A 19501-nucleotide genomic window follows, 5' to 3' on the forward strand; every position below is an offset into this window, starting at 1 on the left:
GGTTGGACTTGATGTATGTCTGAAAGGTTCGGCGATGTGGCCTTTGCCATTTGAAAGAGGCAACAGCTTGAAGAGGCCTGATTGTGCCAGAGAAGTGCACCCTGAGTTGATTTTAGAAAGGGGTTTACATGGGCAACACACTGTGCTCTCAAACACAATTTTCCAACAGATGCCAGCAGGAAACAGCATGTTGAATAGGTCGGAAAAATACAGCATGGGGGTACTTAAGATCTCCATTTAGCCAAAGGAACAAGGCCGCATTAAGTTGAGGAAATGTGGCCCATTTCAATGAATAGTTTGTCCAAAAAATGAAAAAAAAAAAAAAAAAAAAAAAAAAATATATATATATATATATATATATATATATATATATATATATATATATATATATATATATATATATATATATATATCATTAAATCACTTACTCACCAGTGGATCCTCAGTAGTGAATGGGTGCCACCAGCAAGAGAGGTCTAGAGAGCTGATAAAAACATTGCAGTTATCCACAAGTAATCCACATGGCTCTAGTCGATCAGTTAATATCTTGTGACATGAAACGTTGCATGTTTATAGCAATCGGATTCATCAACACATTTTTTACTTCAAAACAATTCTTCAGAAGTTTGAGTCCTCTATTCATAATATTGCTTTCTCCAATGAAAATGTTTTGTCTGAGTCAGGAGAGAAATATGCACAGATCAAACACTGTTTACAACTGAAAACAGATCAAAGCAATTGTAAATATGTATTTCAGTGGATTTTGATTGTGAGAGAACAACAGAAGATAGACTTTTCCCACGTTTTTATGGATTATGGACTGATATTTTGGCCAGAAGCAGTGGTTTAAATTTATAATGCTTTGATGTATTTGTTTATTACAAAAATGTAACTTTTTGCTTCACAATACATTAATTGATGGACAGGAGTCGTGTGGATGACTTGTGGATTACTGTGATGTTTTTTTTTTGTGTTTGGACTGTCCGAGGTTGAGGACAACCCCCCCCCCCCCCCCCCCCACACACACACACAAGTTTAACATCACTTAAACAACTTTGTGGTCATGTGGGGATAGCTTTTTTCACATCTGCTGCAAATTGTGGTAACTCTAAGTTATTTTGACAGCTGTGAATCAATTGTGGAACATGGTCATTACTGTCGAAATGAAGCGTCTCTCCCTTGCCCTTTCTGACTCTTCGTCCTCCAGTGGTTTGAAGTTTTGAGCTAGATCAGTGACCACTGCTTCTTGCCCTGTGCTTATCTTTACGGTACGTACCCAGCTATTTGGGTCAGCTGTGTGGCAGAGGAGAAACAATTAAAGAAACCTCCCTCTTCTCCTCTGGGTATAACTCTTTGTGCGGAAAGATGGGTTTTGTAATAGATTTTTGTCGGTGTAAAATGAGACGCTGACCTCTGAGTCCACCAAGCTCAAAGGCATCTGGAGAGGCGAGGGCAGCACTGTCCCCGTGGGCTTGGAGCAATATTAATTCTACCCATCACTCTGTGCGATGATGTTAGTCGCTTCCGATAATGAAAAAAAACACATTCATGCCATCACTAAAAAAGCTTTCTATAATATTTTAAAAGCACGATTGGATACAAACAACTATGGCATGTTGAGCAGGCCGCTGAACCCAGACAAATGGCTTTGACTGTGTTTGTCTTGGCTTTTAAATTTGGCTATGTCTGGTTGCATATTGAACAAATTAGTATATATATATTTTTTTTTAATTGTTGTTTGCTTCCAATCGACTTGGACGTGCAATGGTAGCTGTAGTTTCATGAAGTATCTGTGGTTTTGTTTACCTTCTTTTCCCCTTTTTGTAGCAGTTTGCTTACCCTTTTTAATAAGGGAAAATATGACTGGGTGCCCCTTTAAGTGTTTAAGCAGCAGATTTTAAAAAGATGGGTCACTCTCCATTTTAAAGGCAGCAGGGGCAGCATCGTCAAGCAACGAGATAAAACCCTTCTCCTCTCCTCTCTGTTTTATCTCTCCATAACGGGGGCAAGTGACCCCCCCCCCCACACACATACACACACACACATGCACACTTCCTTCCTAACTACTTAAGGCCTCTATCTTTGTTATAATTCATCCTTCCAAGGGCTGTTCATTTCACTGCTAATCTGCACCCAACCTTGCCTTGCCATTCTTCAATCTGTCCGTCTCTTGCGACCGGTCGTGGCTTAAGACACATTGTGTTATCATTCACTTTTGCCTTTCTGACAGAGTTTGCACCATGCTATCCCTTGTATAGCATAGTATGCCATTTTATGTTGATGTGAGAGCAGATTTTATTATAGATTATTGTCTTGATAACATTGTTATAATCAATTGGGCAGTTGAAAGGAGAATTACTGGAATCACAGGCCTGTTGGCTTTTAAGTGTGTTTTAATCTATAGATTTGACTGTTTTCCAGTTAAATAACTGCAAGAATGAGCTTGTGATTTATGTCGATGGAGGTGATGGATAAGGCTTGAATGTTGCAGAGAAAAACATTCATTGAGGTTGCGCTCCTGGTGTGGTTCCCATCTGGAGTATTTATATTTTTTATGTTCCTCATCTTTGATGTTCACTCACATCTCCATTTTATGATTCAGCTGACGTATAAAGGATATTTATGGATAATCGTTAAATCTTAGACAACATACGTTAGACAGTTTTAAAGAAAACAGGCATAAATTCAATCTTTTATTTATTTGTCTATTTTCCATTGGACACCTAACTCAAAACTAAGCCTTTCCTTTAGAGCCGGGTTTTAGCTGGCAGTCCACGAACCCTGAGGGAATCCATAAAGGTTCAGCAGAAGGTCTCTGAATTGGTATATCACAGCATTTACAGTATGTCACAGCATTATATCACACATTTACACAAAAGCTAATTTTAATTTGTGGGTAAACTAACCCTTTAATGCTTGAAGAAACATTTCCTGTTATGAACAATGTTCAACAAATATTGTATATTTTTATTATTAAGAAATAGTTTGCTGATTAAATATTTTTGTTGAAACAGCAAAACCATGATGTTCACAGCATTCTGTGATGAATAGAAAGATCCAAAAAAAGAAGAGATCAATTTAATGCATTCTCACTGAATAACAGTGTTGAGTTCTTTAAAATAAAATACAGGATAATTGAGGACATATGTAACATAAGACATAAGTAACCTTATTCTACCGGTTTATTCTGTAGAACATTAAACCATACATTGCAAATATACATTTTGTTCTGTTGGACAACACCGTGATTAAATGTCAGAGGATGTAATAGACTGACAATCAAGAACATGTTGTTTATATAATAACGTTGTTAAATTGAAGAATTATAGAATACTATTCTAAAACTAAAAAAAAAAAAAAAAAAAATGCATCCAAGCTCTCTAAAACCACCCAAAATGCCATCTTGAGACCAGCAAGGATGTTATTATTATTATTAGTAGTAGTAGTAGTAGTAGTAGTATTATTATTATTTTATTTTTCATTTTTTTTATTATTTGTTTTAAGAATTTTATTTTAATTGTAATTTATTGGGGCTAGATTTCCTTTGTTGACATTTCGATTGTTGTTTATTCTTTCACTTGGGTAAACATCCATTTTCCCCAAAAATATTAAGAATCAGAAATATGCATAAACAACATGTGCATCATTGACTTTTGTGACATGGGTTAAAGGCACAAAGAAAAAGTCAATTTTATCAAAAAGGGAATAAAACGTCCCCAGGGCAAAGAAAAATTTGCCAATCTGTAGTGAGACAAATGGGAAAGATAAGTATCTCTTTCCTCTCTCTCTCTCTCTCTCTCTCTCTCACTCTCTCTCACACACACACACACACTTCTGACAAAAAAAAAAAACAAAAAAAATTATAATCCAAGGGTCAAATTGATCCGTTGTCGGATTTTAACCTGCACCACTTATCAGGTGCAATTTCATAGAACAAAGCAACAGTGGATAGTGCCAGTATTTTAACAACAACAGAGATGCATTCACACGACATTCAAGCTAGAGAGTGACAACCAAAAAGGCATGTAACAGAAAGGAAACATGTCAAGAGGAACAAAGAGAGGAAAAGATATGAGATTTGGAGCAATTTCATTGAGTGCACTGCTATGACAGTTATGAGATTGTATCTAAAGCAATAACTCAACAAGTGCTAATAACACATAGGCATGCAATTTCCAATAAGTCACTGCTCACATAGTGCCAGTGGCACAGTGCTTCTCAACTCCTGGATAAAATTGCATCATTTCAACTACTAATGCTGATGACAATTCTCATCGTTCGCAGCTTTGTTTTGAAATAGGAGATGCTGATGACAGACTAGGGCATTCATGATGAGCTTTTCAACTCTTAAAACTTTGAGTGCTACAGTCTTGATCTACAACAAGATATTAGATTCCTTTAATTTGTTTAGAATTGTGTATGTATTATATATCTATAGTAGCTTACGAGCTTTTGGAACAGAGTTTTAGTCTCTCCAGGCCTTTGTCCTCTCCTAATGCTGCCCATGTTGACGTGCTAACAATAGTTGTCTTATAAGACAACGCATTAGGTTTGCGTGCAGACTGTCATGGTCAGGGGATATCGACAGTCTGCTCAGCACTTCTATGCTTTGCTTTCTCTGTCAGTATCAGTGATTTGCTCAAGGGAAGTGTTGGACCTCGCAGACCGCTGGCAAGAAAATGAATTACGTCAAGACTTGACTTGAATGCTGACAATTATAGACATGAGATCCAAATGAGAGGTGTGAATGAAAATGGCGGCTGACTAATGCCTGTAATTTGATCCAATAGCACTGATGACATTTTGTCTAAATTGCAAATTGCTTTGGAAAACAATTTTGTCCCTATAGTACTGCATTACACAGAAAGACAGATAATCAAAGGGTAGACAAGAAAAATCACATTCAACATGCACAACACATACACACGTAAATACAGTGAAGTCCAAATGCCTTAGACCACCTTGAAATTCTGGGATTATATATAAAAATATAAATAAAAAAACGAACATTTTAGGAAAATTCAAATAAAGTAAAATAAGAAATATTATGACATAGAATAATTAAGTTAATATTTAACATCATGCAGTATTTCTAGTTATTTTCTGTACATGCTGCTCGCATATTATTATACCCCAGTTTGTGCTGATTACAGTGAGATTAGACTTAAACCATTTAGATGTTTATAAGAAACTGAAAAAAGCACAAATGTCAGGGCATGACAAAACTTCTCCAGGACCCAAAAATACCCTTAGACTCCAGAGGGTTAATTGACAGAATTTAATCAGCATACCCTCTGATTTTTCCCGGGAGTCTCCCGAATTTTACTCTTCTATACCACTATCATCCCGTTTAAATATTTTACTGTATTTCTCCCGTATTTTTAATCTTTCTATAAAAAAAAAATCCCACTGGATGTATTTGATATGTTTGCTACATTAGTCTCTGGTAAAACTCACCTAATTTGTATGGCCCGAACCTCATTATACCAATAATCAGAGAAGCACCTGGTGTACTTGAATAATCACGTCAACATCTTACAAAATTGTCCAGTTGCCAGATCTTGTATGAAACGCATCCTTCTCACACAATCGACATATACAAATTTGAACCCATTTGTGACCTAAACTTGGCAATCTACAACCCAGTGGCGCTGTTGATATCTGTGCAGGTAGTAGCGTGGAAAATAACAAGCGTCACTGCTACAAATGGGAGAAGTTAATGCACACACCTTTTCCAAAGTCATACTGATTTTAATAGCAGATGTTGGGGGAAATGACGTTACACAGCACATTAAATCACAATGGCACAATTGCGCAGCGGAGACACAGAAGAGCACATACCGGCCATAGCCGGGACAGTTCAGGCTAAAGTGTATTTGAGTGGGCGGTATGTCTTGTCATTTGATGAGAAAATGCAGAGAGAATAGACTTTAGGCTTGTGCTTTATTCAGGCAGAACTGTTGGGCTCTGGGGGCAGTGCTGCAAGCTGGTGATGTAATGCAGTCTGGCTGTCAGTGTGTTTCTGTGAGTTTTACAATACATCTTCTCACCACACAGACTCTCATGCTAAACCCAATTGAGTGAAGTCATCTGTGTTCCAGGTAAATGATGCAACATGGTCAAAAAGTGTGTTCTCCTCACTGCTGTTTTGTGTGTGTTTATTTTTTTACTACAAAATGTTCGGCCCAAGTGGCAAGAAAAGCCAGAGAGGGCTAGCATATGTGCCAGTTTGAAAAAAGCAGAGAGCAGTCTGTGATCTGTGTCATCAGGATTCTCTCAGCATTCTTCTGAAAATAATAAGGTGTCTTGGTGCTCCTTTAATGAAAGCATATTTTAATGATTTATGTTGTTTGTTTCTGAGGGTAAAACCATCATCCACTGAAAAGGAGGGGGGCGATAATGAACTGATAAAGATGTTAACAAACTAAAGATGAATTTCAAGTTTCCTGCTGCTAGCATTTAGCTAATTAGGACCAAGCCAGGAACTTAATAAATAACAATGAAACAATTAAAATGTGTCCCAGTTAAGATGAAAGACTGCTGTTAGCCTTGAATTTGTATGATTTTCTTTCTTTTCAAGCATTTTGTGACTTTGTCTACAAAGGGCTCAGGTTTTGGTTGGTTAGCATGGCCTTGTAGACTCTGGTAGAAGCCACAACTACACCATCTGACTGCAAAGACATCTTTCTCCATTGACGACAATTTAAAAGTGTCATTTTGTTTTATTTAAGAGCGAAATGAACTGCCAATGGATAGCTTTTCCAGCTTTTCCAGTCTTTTAGACTTGCTGCTTATTTGAATAACTGGTTAAGCTGGCTGTTTACTTTTTGCATTCTGCTTATTCCCCTATATGGAAAGATACATATGCACTTCTTATTGTTTAAGAAAGTTCGAAAGGAAATATTTTTGTTCTTTACAAGTGATTCCTCAAGTTCTAATTAGAAGGAAAGATCTTTGACAGGAGATTTGAACTTTCTAGAGCTTATCAGTTGAAATTAAAGGAATATCCTTGCAAGAAGTACAGTGAGCTGCTATTTGAAGGTGTTATATATCTCAATTATGCTGCATAATTCAAGTTTGAATCGAAAATAGAACATAGATGGAAATAAATCATTGCGGTTTTTCAATACACAGTATTACCCACAGTGCAAATCCTGCAACGTTAGCATGACGCAATTATAATTATCTTCTCTTTTTAGCTCCACATTTTGTGCCTGTTTGTTTTAAGATATTTTTAAGTCACAGGGGTACACTAAGAAGTCAAACAACATATCCAAAATCTTTCCGATCTATTTCAAGGCTATAATTATACTTCCATTGATCTATAATAAGAATAAACCAGATGCTTTCATCTCTTCCTGCTTTTATTTTCAGGGTTATATAGTTTTTTTTCACTATGAGAAATCCAAATATTTTGCCAAAAGAGCACCTCAGCATGGAATCCAGGCTGGCTTATCTGGGTCTGGATTTTCTATGGTCTGGTTAAACCTTATTTTCTCATTGGACTAATGACTGAACCACCATAAGCCAAGTGGCATCAGAGAAAATGAAAATTTCCATAATTTTCCCATTTTCTGCCAAACGTATCTAAATTACGAGCATTCTGTGTTTCTTTACAGCTTTAATTGTTGACAAGAATGCATAGTGTTTTGTGCATGTGCCATATTATTGGGAATAAGCACTCTGTGTCCTCTGAGAGATGTCCCATATTTTGCTTCATTATAGTGTTGCCAGTACAAATTAGTCTGTTTTTGTTTAGTTTTTTTTCTTCCTAATATATATATGCATGCTTTCTTAGTGTGCAAAGAAAAGTATTGTGTTCAGATGTAAAGCAACAACCTGGTGGCCTTGAGAACTTGATAACAGATTTGTTCGCATTTTCATGAAAAGTTCCAACTGTGGAGAGGCAGGAAGATTAAGATTCGGCATAATTAAATTCAGAAGAAATGGTGATTTTACGTCTCTCAAGCCTTTCTCATAAAATCGGTTTGAAATTTGAATGCATTTCCCCCCGCTCAATGCACTAAAGTGCTGTCTTTAATGACCTGCCATTCTTTCTCTTGATATAGAAGCACGAGAGCAGACTGACATGCAACATATGACACTAATGCAATTATTCATTGATTCCAGAAAGATTCCCAAGAGGCTTTGATGTTATTGCTGAACAGTGAGGGCATTGCCAACCAAGGGGCTCATCCATAAATGAGACATTTTTGCTCTTTGCTTTTCAGCGACAGTTCCCCAGTTGCAGCGTTTAATGCATTTTTGATGGTCTTGTAATCTGTGACAAAATCAGCCTGTTAGCTAAAATGGACCCTTTTGCATTAGATCAGCTGCCCGACTTGCTTTTGATCACGTTGATCTGCAAATGCTCTTGCTAAGCATGAATGAGATTTGTAACAGCAGCCAACTGCCAGCCTCATCACCAGAGTTTTGTCAGTTAAAAAGTTGCATGTCCTAATCTCATTCCAGACCTCCTTGACACAGCAGTCTTGACATGTACAATGATGCGCTAAATCAGTCGGCTGCAGATGTGGCTGAGGAGACTATCTGTGCTGGTCCCAGATCACGTTGTTATCGCTGTAATAGGCCTGATCAAATCAAGCTACTCCAGCTAATACTGTCAACAGGATGTCTCGTATCACAGCCGAGCGCTGCAGTTGAGTAAAGCACATATACTGTTTGATGGGGTGGCCGTCAAATCAAGCAGTGTTTACGAAATATCTTGGACTTCAGGGGTGTGGTAGTGCTCATGTGAGCTTGGCTCATTATGTGTCTACCTTTTCTCTCCTAAAATATTTATATTCAGTCTAAGAGGGCCTTGAAATTCAAAATAATAAGAAAAGAAAGCAGAAAGGGCATTTTGGAAACATTTAAAAATTAATTAAAAAGGTTTAAATTTTCTTATAGAAGCAAATTTGAAATACACTTTATACTATGCTTAGTTGCTTATAGGATTGCTAAAATTGTGCAGTGTGTAGAAGGCTTAAATTGTAAGTAATTTAGCTTACACTTTATTTTAAGCTGTCCTTGTTACAGTGTAATTATATATTTAAGTACTTAGTAGGCCTTATATTAATTAACTACTGTACATGTACTTACGATTTAGGTTGGGTTAGGATTAGGCTTTGGTTTAGAGTTACTTGCATGTAATTATGCATAATTTGTTGTTATTATAATAGCAAGTACATGTAACTTGTGCAACAAGGATGCTTTAAAATAAAGTGTTTCTGTAATTTAAAATATCTTCTTGTCTGTTGAACTGTTGTATCGCAGTCACGCTGTTGGCTGCTCACTTGTCATGTGATATTGCTATTGTTGATGCTGAGACTGACAAAAAAACTTAATTTATAGTTTGTTTAGTGAGGGAGTAATGTTGATTCAGTAAACCCTTTGATGGATTCAGTTGGGGATTAGTCAAACTCAAAGTCAAACCATTTTTAAGGCAAACAGTTGCTCATAATTGTATTCTTTTGGATATTTGAAACGAACAAAATCGTAAGAGTCATTAGATTTGGAATCATATTAAACTTGTTGAGTTGTATGTTTTTGATTCACTAATAATAACTGTAATTCTTTTTTTTTCTGGAAGAGGGCTACACTGATCACGCTGTATGTTTTTGATTTACTGAAAGAATTCAATTTAATTCAATTCAATTCAATTCAAGTTTATTTATATAGCGCTTTTTACAATACAAATCATTACAAAGCAACTTTACAGAAAATTATGTTTCTACAATATTTAGTAGTAGCTTATGGTGGTGACTTTCAGTTGTTGAAGAATCAGTGATGTTTTTGATTCTTTAAAGACAACCAGACCGTAAGAGTCATTCATTCGAGAATTCGATAACACTGGTCGTACTGTGCACTAAAAAGTGAAACAAACATATTTTTTATAGTGTATTCCATCTAGTACAATGGAACACTCACATTCACAACTAAAATATGAGATGCAGAAGATGCAAAGCTGTTGAAACAAAGTTATCACTAATAGCAAACAGTGCTGGAGCACAAACACCAGCTTTCTGAACATTTTAGGTTTCACCACAACCAAACAAACCGAACTCTGACACCAAAAAGCTCTGGCATGAAAGCGCCTTTTATTATTCTTTTCACTTGCAAGCCCTGATTTATTGTCTCAATCAGGTATGGTAAACACATCATTTTGATTTATAATGCTCCTGTCCTTATCCCCAGGCGCTCATGAAAGAGCTGCTCTGGAATGAGAATACGAGCTTTCAGTGTAGCACGCCGTTTACCGATTCAATTACCTCATTCACATCCCCGCATAAAAGCCAGAGATACATAAACATCAGAGAAAATTCATAGTATCGGATAAATCTGTCAAAGGCCTCCTTTAAGCCGTTTTTACAGGCTGTTAAAGTATCTTAGACGCAAGCTATCAGGCTGAAGCAATAAATGAACGGTAACTTCCAAAAATCCCCTGATGAATCAAATTCAGAAAAGTGACAGGAAGATGAGCTGAGATGAAGAGCAGCTGGGAAATGAAGATAGGGCCGTGACATCAGCCTCTCCTGGTGAAGAAAAGCTTTATTGATTTGTTGTAGAGGCCTGCGTCTTCCAAGGCCCCTGTATCCCCAAAGCTGCCTGTTAAAACACGGCATCACTGCCATCAAATACACTCTCGGATTGAATTGGTTATACCTGAATGCTTAATGTGTGTTCAGGGCATTGTGGTGGAGGCTATTTGAAAACCCTTGAGCTTCTCCATCCATTGTCCTGATGCTGTACTCCGGCTCCAAGTTCTCAAGGTAGAAAAAGCTTTCAGGAGGGACTAAAACAGCTGATGCTTATTATTAGTGTACCTATGTTTCAACAGAGAATATGAGAATTGATATTAGAGTAAGGTGAGATCAAGGATTCTTCAGATGTCTGAAAAAAAAACTTCAAAGTGCTGCACAGATGGAGGAGAGAAGTGTCTTAGCTGGTGTAGCTTTTCTGCTTCCTAGCCATTCTTTCCGTTCCAGTAGTCCTTGAATTGAAAAAAAAAAAGCAACATGGTGAGGCGCTTATTTGAACATTCAGGAATATCTGTTGCACCATCTGTTGATACGTTGCAGATCCCCATTTCATGTTTTCCTCCATGTGTTAAGGTAAAAGACCAGACACACTTGAGGTATTGATATACTTCATATAGCCCTTTATATAACTCGTATCCATCTAAAAAGAACAATGTTGTTTTTCTTTTGTATTGCACTGTTAAATAAAACATGCGATGGGGGATTTTAAGACTTTTTTTTTTTTTTTTTTTGCTCTTTCATGTCTTTCTCAGAGTGTTTTTTTTTTTTTGTCTTAACATTTGATCCTGTTTGAGTGATCTCTCAGAAGAGAATTAGATGCTTTAGAAATTTCTCTGATTTAACATTTTAACATTTGAAGATTTTATGATGCAACTGACATTGTAATGAATGATGTTGCAATTTTTTCCTTTGTTATAAATTGTGGTTGAAAAAAATACAGGAACTTTGACTTAATGACTTAGAAAGAACGATTGATTTTGATTGACCATTGAATTTGTTGTATACCTCTGCATAGATAATAATAATAATAATAATAATAATAATAATAATAATAATAATAATAATAATTGTGCAAATCATCCATGATAATTGCCATATCAGGATTTATTTTATTTATATTTATTGTGTGACCCTATTTCAAACTGATTTCAAGCTGGTTTCAAATGGACTCAAAATATGATACTGACCATTTCTGTGTAAAGAATGCAGTAAGCTATAAAATAATAATAATAATAAACAATAACACACACAAGTTAACTCTCTTCAGGTTGTTAGTGTGTGCTTGGTATTAACAGAATTTTCCAAAATTGAGCTGTAGTTTTACACTGATTTCAGTTGAAAGCTTTGTTTGTGAAAATGCTGAATTGTATTTACTGAATGCAACACTGTCTACTTATAAAGAAATATATATATATATATATATATATATATATATATATATATATATATATATATATATATATATATATATATATATATTTTTTTTTTTTTTTTTTTTTTTTTTTTTTTTTTATTTGAGCAAATAGGGAACAAAACATTAAGAAACCAACAGTGTGTGTCACAAGAGTTCGATTTAATCTCCCCAGTTTCCTTCAAGAACAGACAAAAGTTATCTGAGAGTAGCAAGGGTCAGTGACATCTTACTCAACAAACAAAGTGTTGCTCTTAGCATCTATTTCCTCAGACTTGGCATTCAAATCTGCAGAAAATCTCACTCACCGACTCTGTAAGACGTTATTTCTTGATTCACTCAAGCATGTAAGTGTGTGATGTAAAGCATGCGGTGCGGGATGGCAGTTTTTCATATTTTGGCCGGCTTTGTCATTGTTTTTTTTATTTTCACTGGTACAGTGAAATTATTTTTTTAAGTTCTGGAAGAAAAAGAACTATAAAGTGCAAGTGTCAATAGCATTAGCCATCACAGAATAACCTGTACAGCTCCTATGGCCTAGAACGCTGTCCATGGTCCTGGACTTTTCATTATAAGCTAGCCATCAACAATACTCTGAGTTTCCTTACTTTGCTCGATGGGTAAATCAATTAAATCAATTAAATTAATTTAAAAAAAGATAGAATGTTTTATTTATACTTTATAAACGGATCTGTTTGTCTATTTATTTATTTATCATTATTTTAATTATTTAAATACATATCACTTAATAATTATTTTTCTCAAGTCATTCTCAAGCCAGTATTTAACACATTATACTGCATATACTTTCCTTTAGTGGTAATGAAAGAAATGTCCTGGGTTAATATTTAGTTAAGCTGACAGCATTTTGTGGCAGAACATTGATTAGAAAAGTTTGTGAACATTAAAAGCCTCACTGTTTCAGTAGTGTAGATACAAGACAACCATTAAGACGAAGATTTAAACAGCTTTGCAGCTCAAATAATTCATACTTAGAAATCCACTGATTACAGTGACCACACTGACAGCAAGGGCAAAAAGAGAGGCAAAGGGAAAGAGAATGAGCAAGTCTGTGTTTTTGAGATATAACAAGAGCAAAAAAAAAGCTGTCTGTTACACTTCAGCGGCAATGACAATACAGTTGTATTTTCCCATGGGACAAAAGTTTGTTCAAGGGATCTTTGCTCTGTCTGATTTGATTTGCTGTGAATCTGCGGCTGTGCCACTTAGGGCATCTGACATGGTGTAATATCATAGTGGTCAGCCTCCCTGAACTTGTGGGAGATAAACAAAGACAGTAACATCCAGATTCTCCAGCGCACAGCACATTTAGCCACATCTCTCTTCCTCTCCCATTTCCCGCTCTCCCACAGCTTCCTTGACGTTCTACAGTTGGCATAGCACAATGCAGCAGAAACAGATCCAGGCCAGGAAAAAGCAGTTGATATTGCAGTTTCTGTTGGTAAATAATGCATGTCTCCCTCTCTGTCTCTCCCTGTGGGCCGGCATGGTGCCTCGTTGTAGTAGTGAGAGTGATTTATTTAGTGTCTTAGAGGGGCACTCAGGATAGCTTTTCATTATTGCTGCAAGCCTAGCAAGGGACAGTTAGTTAGTCCCATTCCTCGAGGGTCATGTTTCTTCTGTTTCCACATAATTTCTCGATTGTGCGCTCTATCACGTATCACCCAGATGCTTTACGTATCGATTCTTCATAGAGCCATTAACCTGTGAGAAGACAAAAGAGCTTGAGCTGTTGTGAGTGATGTCTCTATAACAAGCGACATTGATGCTATTGCAGCTGTCTTCTGAAGGCATCATGCTAACTGCAACCTCATAAGTGACTGATTTAGTACTGCATATGTAGGTTAGGTGTATTTTATAAAAAAAAAAAAAAAGCACTGTTTTTACAATAGTGTACAGGAGACTTGACTGATTTCAGAAGATATTTTGGCTTTGGCATTTTTAAACAATCCATTTTAGTTTAATTCAACTTACATAGCAATGAGCAAAATCTCATTATTCTAATAAACAAAAAATATTGTAAGTTTTGTCAGTCAAATTTATTTGTGTACTATTTATTGCACTCTTAGCTTATCTTATGATAAAACATAAAACGTTTATGGGATTGCACTTTTTTTCAAGCTCACATATACATACGAATCGCTAGATCACTAGAGTCCGAAATAACTGGAGGCAGTAAAAAGTGCAGTAAGGTACATAATAACGGTGTTGCAGAAATATATTTAGACGCACATATTGACTTTTTTATTGGACACTGAAAACAGCTACATTTTGTAATGAGCAAAAAATACAGACATTATATAGAAGTATAATACATATAATACACATATTCTTTTTTGTATGCTGTATTTTATTAATAATAATTTTTAAATGCATAATTGCATGTTAACATAGAATAGTTACTTGATCTCACAACTTTTTTTAAAATTTTAATTGCATTAATTTTACTGAATATAAAATACATACGTTTTTGTAAAAGTCATTTTTCTTTGCTGCTATTTTTGCAACATGGCAGCATAAAACATTCCATTTTATTTTTATGTTTTGCTTTTTTAATTAACTTTCCAATTTTGAAATATCATTTATAGTCACCATTTTCTTATTTATAATCTGCCATTTGGAATGACTTTTAAGGGAGCCAGCTGCAACTCTTTCTAGGATTATCTGTGAGTTATGCTACATGCACTGATGCTTTAGAATTTGGGCAAAAAACCATATCTTAGAAGACAGCATAATTATGCCTTTAAAAGCATCTTATGTGGGCAAGTTCTGGAAAAGAGCCCTAGTGTGTGGGGTTGAAAATTTAGGCCAGTAGAAGCCCAACAGCACGTAACACTTAAATAACGCCCATTTTCTGATGGCACACTTCATATTTTCCTTTTGATCCTTCCTCTTTTGGATTTTTACTTTTTCAGTCTATGATTCCTGCATTCCCTGGGCATGTGCACAGTGAGGAAACAATAGCTTTCTTCATGCTTTTATTTTGACAGCCCCCTCACCCGCTGCAGACTCCAAGAGAGGCGCGCTCTACATGAAAATGCAGAATAATGAGAGAAAGTATACGGTAGTGAGGGGAAGTAGGAGGATTTCGAAGGAAGTATCCACGTGCCTCTGTCCCTCTCCTACTACACCACTGTGTGATGATGGTATATTAAGCCACACTACTTGATCAAAAGGCCTAGAAATCCCCTCAGCTCAAAAGCGTTGGTTTTTTTTCAAACGTGCCTCATGTATCACTCCGTCGTCACTACAATAATGAGAGGTTTGTTGTTAGCTCACCTGGGGTTTTTAAGCACTTCTCAAGTTGCAAGCATCAAGACCATGTCCTCTGTCTCCAATTCCACAAGAACGTAAACATTTATTAACATTTTATTTATTCCCCCCTCCAACCAGAATCCATTAGCCCACATTTCTCTCAGCATCTTTCTACACCAACTGCTTAAGAAAGCTTTCTCAGACAGTTTCGTGTCTGGACAACAAATTAGCTGCCGCAAAGAGACAGTAGGGGGTTTGGAAGCAGAACGACATAAAATATTTAAGTTCATGAGGATTGATGGAATATAACAAGCTTGTGTTTTGCTGTCAAAATGGATTACAAGAGATCCTTATATTTGATTGTTGCATTGTTTAGTGTGAAAGTAACTGGCAGCATCATAGATCCTAATGAGAATTGGTCAGAAATTGAATAGACATGGAACATCCTGACCTGAGACGTCCCGTGAGCATTAAGTGTCTGTTGTTGTTTTGTTCTTTAAATGGTGAAATCAAAGCCATTATAGCTTTCATTTCCCTGTCATGAGTGTAAAATGTGTCTTCGGGAGCAGAAAAAAAGGTCAATGCACTTTTTTTCTCTCTAGACACCTGGGTCTTTCACGGGCCAACAGTGTTTTTCTTTTTTTTTTCTTATTATTATTTTCTATTCTTTTCTCTCTATCTCTTTTATTTATTAACTTTTTGTGTGAATAAAGGAAGAACATAAATAATTCGTCAAGCTTGCCACACACCTCCTCGTAGACTTCAATATACAGCATGCCTCAGAAAACCTGAAATATAATATGTAAGTGCAAACATGCTTCAAACACACAAGTACATTTATATAAATAGTAGAGATGTGTTGGCAGAAAGCGAAAGTGAGTGAAGTAGACATAGGATGCAAAAGGGAATCCAAAATTATTCAAGGTAAAATAAACACAGCACATGAAAACAATTAGTCCAAAGAGAAGCTCTTCTCTTGAAGGACGTCAACACAACTCATTATGCGTTTCTGACAGCAGCATGGCTGAAGCTCTATCCGCAGGCTATGGCATTTCCTTTTTTTTCCCCCGTAGTATGGGAATAGGATATTAAGTCAAGACCCACAGGGAAATTAACGTGTGAGGCTACAAACCCATATCACAGAATGCAAATACACCACACATCTCAAACGTGAAGGGACAACAAATTTGACTGGCAGACTGAATGTTGCACCTGAAATAATCTCGATAGTTCTAGCCTGACAGTGCTAATTAACAGCGACTGGGTAACCCTCAGAGTTTCATTGGTTAACATGTTAAGACTGCTCAATTTGTACTCATGTAAACTGCCACAAACAATTAATATTCTGGTAAACCTGTCAAGCTCATGTGCTCTGAGAAGTCAGCCCACTCAAGTCCAATATTGTTAATTAGCATCTTGCCACCAGAGAACAATTATTTTAATCAAGGCAAAGTCTATAATAGAGGTAGACTGGGAGGCGCGATAGTACTCTAGGTGCTGAGTTAGTTGTCTGAGCACGCATTTAGACAGTCCTACCTACTACTGCAAAACAGCAATTGTATTAGCGGCTAAAGTGTCCAACCGAGTGCTCAAAGTGGTAGGGTGCCATTTACAGAATGTACCTGGCAAGCTGTGATATTTTTATGCATGCATACATATTTAATATTAGTTAATCAATTTATCTTTTCATTTTATAAATGTTGTTGACCCCCTTAGAGAACAGAGGTACAATTCCATTTTTTATTCTTTATTTAATGTTAACACAGTCAGTAACACCATGTTTGAATATAAAAATAATGGACATGCATTACAACATTTAGTCTTTACAGAGTGCTGGGTAAAAACAACATAATAGAGCCACTGTAGTCTATTATGTTGCTAATATTATTCTTGATATGATATCGACAAGAAAAAGAGGAAACCACTAATGGTTCTTGGCTGGATAACTGTAATAAGCTCTTTAGAATTGAACATGAACACAAAGTTAGGCCTAGAGAAATGAAAGGAAATTGTACCACTAATTTTGGCCTGCCTCTCTGCATTGAATCAGCAGGCTGTTATATCTATCTAAAAATCATGAGGTAAAGGATATTGGATAATTTAGTTGAGATGCTTTTGTTTTAATTAAATTTTTAATTGTAAAATATTTCCCCTTTTAACTAAAGGAATGTGTTTAATAGCATACTGTAATAGTTTATGAATCAAGAGTTAATTTGACTGATAACATTAGCACCTTTTAGAATGTCACATGAGGTTCTGGTCAAGGTCGCATCCTTAAAGTTTTGATCAAATTCAACATGACACCGTGTGCCCTCTTTGCAAAGAGAAATCTTCTGGAAGCCGTTCAGGACGGAATCTTTTTCACACACTCGTTGAGTACAGATGACTTTTTTTGGTTTATCTTTGAAAGCTTCCCTCTTACATTCCATTTTAGAAGTTCCCTTTGAAGCCTCCCTTCAGCTGCCACAAGGCATTACGGTCCAGCTAGTGCATCGAAGTCACATGACAAACAGAAAAACGCTGGAAAACCCGATATGACACATGGCGGAAAACTTGCATCAAAAGACGTGGAATAGGTTTAATATTGAATGAAGGTTTTTGTTCTGTAATTAACTGTGTCAAGTGCAGTTCAGATAAAGTCACATTGCACACCTAAATGATTTGTAATGGGCCACCATCTGCTCCGTTTGTGAGGATTGTCAAGTAAGTAAACAAGAAATATCACATTGCGCTTGGTATTAAGAGAAGTATAAAATAAGCCTCATTCCTCGGTATGTGAGAATGATGAAAATTTGAAAGCTTCATCTCAGGATATACTCTTTTTATTTTTTTTTATTTGTCGCTGTGCAGGAAAGGGAGAAATTATTACTTCAAATCTGTATGTTAATCCTTGGTAACCTGCCTGACAACTCGTCATCAAAAAATAAAGACCAAATCCCTCCTCTGGATTACTGATAAACCCATCTCCGAATGATGCCTGTGTCATCTCAGTAATAGGTGGAACCAACAACTGGAATGTTACACAGGAAGTTCATGGTGAAATTGCTTCTGTATTTTCTCAAACCTAACATTACATGATTGTTTTAGAGTCAAAAGAGATATTACTAGTGTTGTTTTTTGCCGGCCTGTTTTAATTTTAGTTTTAGTCTAGTCTTTGTGTGAAGCTGTCATTTTAGTTTGCATTGCTTTTAGTCGCGTTCATACTCAAGTACACACATCGGACTCTTTCTCTGTGTCAGACTTAACTTTGTTTGTTGTCATCTTCTAAATAATGCCGCTAGTGGGGCTTGAGGAAGTGATGTCACCTGCGTCTGCTCAGTGCAACCTGATGCATCCCCTGAAGTGAGACACAGGAAACAGAAATACTGCAAAATAATAATAATAATAACGCGACAAAATAACGTTATGGCATTTAGTTTCATCTCGTTCTGGTCAACGAAAAAGAAGAGACATTTTAGAATAGTTTTTATTTTGTAAACCACACTCAGTCTCATTTTGATTCGTCAACAGTATTGCATTATACATTTAATTATAGTCATCGTCACATGACCAGCATTTATGTTGCGTCTCCTCTCATTTTCATTTAACTGTAAAGTTTGATAAAGATTTGTTGACGACAATATTTAGTCATAATTTTGGTTGACAAAGGCAACACTAGATATTAGACACAAAAATGTGCTTGTTCCTCTGTGTTAACATTATAATGTAGTTGGAAAAAGATATGTGTACAAATAAAGTAGATTAGGCACATTAGATAGAGAAACATGAGCTTTTTGTTTTCGAGTAAACATTAAATGTCACATGCAATGTATATTACTGACTTATTTAAAGGGATAGTTCACCCCAGAATGAAAATTATATTATTAAATACTAATCTTAATGTTGATACAAACCCGTGAGACCTCCGTTTATCTTCAGAACACATATTAAGATTTTTTTTTTTGACCCTACAGAAAGGTAGCAAGGACATCGATAAAATGGTCCATTTGACATCAGTGGTTCAACCGTAATTTTATGAAGCCACAAAACATTTTTTTTTTTTTTTTTGAGTGTACAAAGAAAACATAAATAACAACTTTAATGAACAATGTCTTTTCTTCTGCTTCAGTCTCTACCATTCTCACGTGAACATTGCTATTGCTATGATATGCAGTATTATAGACTACCATCGCTAAAAGCAGTGCATTATTTTCAGCTGAGACTGAATTAGTATTGTCATGCTTATGCTAGCTTTGCATGATTCATGTGATCTCTTCTTATTTAGCCATGTCAC

General features: G+C 36.1%; 1 protein-coding gene across 4 annotated transcripts in view; it reads left to right on the top strand.

Moving 5' to 3' along the window:
* LOC127968672 (immunoglobulin superfamily member 21-like) overlaps window positions 1-19501 on the top strand; it is a 175532-nt gene that overhangs the window by 82031 nt on the left and 74000 nt on the right. The window lies entirely within an intron of this gene.

This window comes from Carassius gibelio, chromosome B11 (assembly GCF_023724105.1).
Source record: "Carassius gibelio isolate Cgi1373 ecotype wild population from Czech Republic chromosome B11, carGib1.2-hapl.c, whole genome shotgun sequence".
Lineage (NCBI taxonomy): Eukaryota > Metazoa > Chordata > Actinopteri > Cypriniformes > Cyprinidae > Carassius > Carassius gibelio.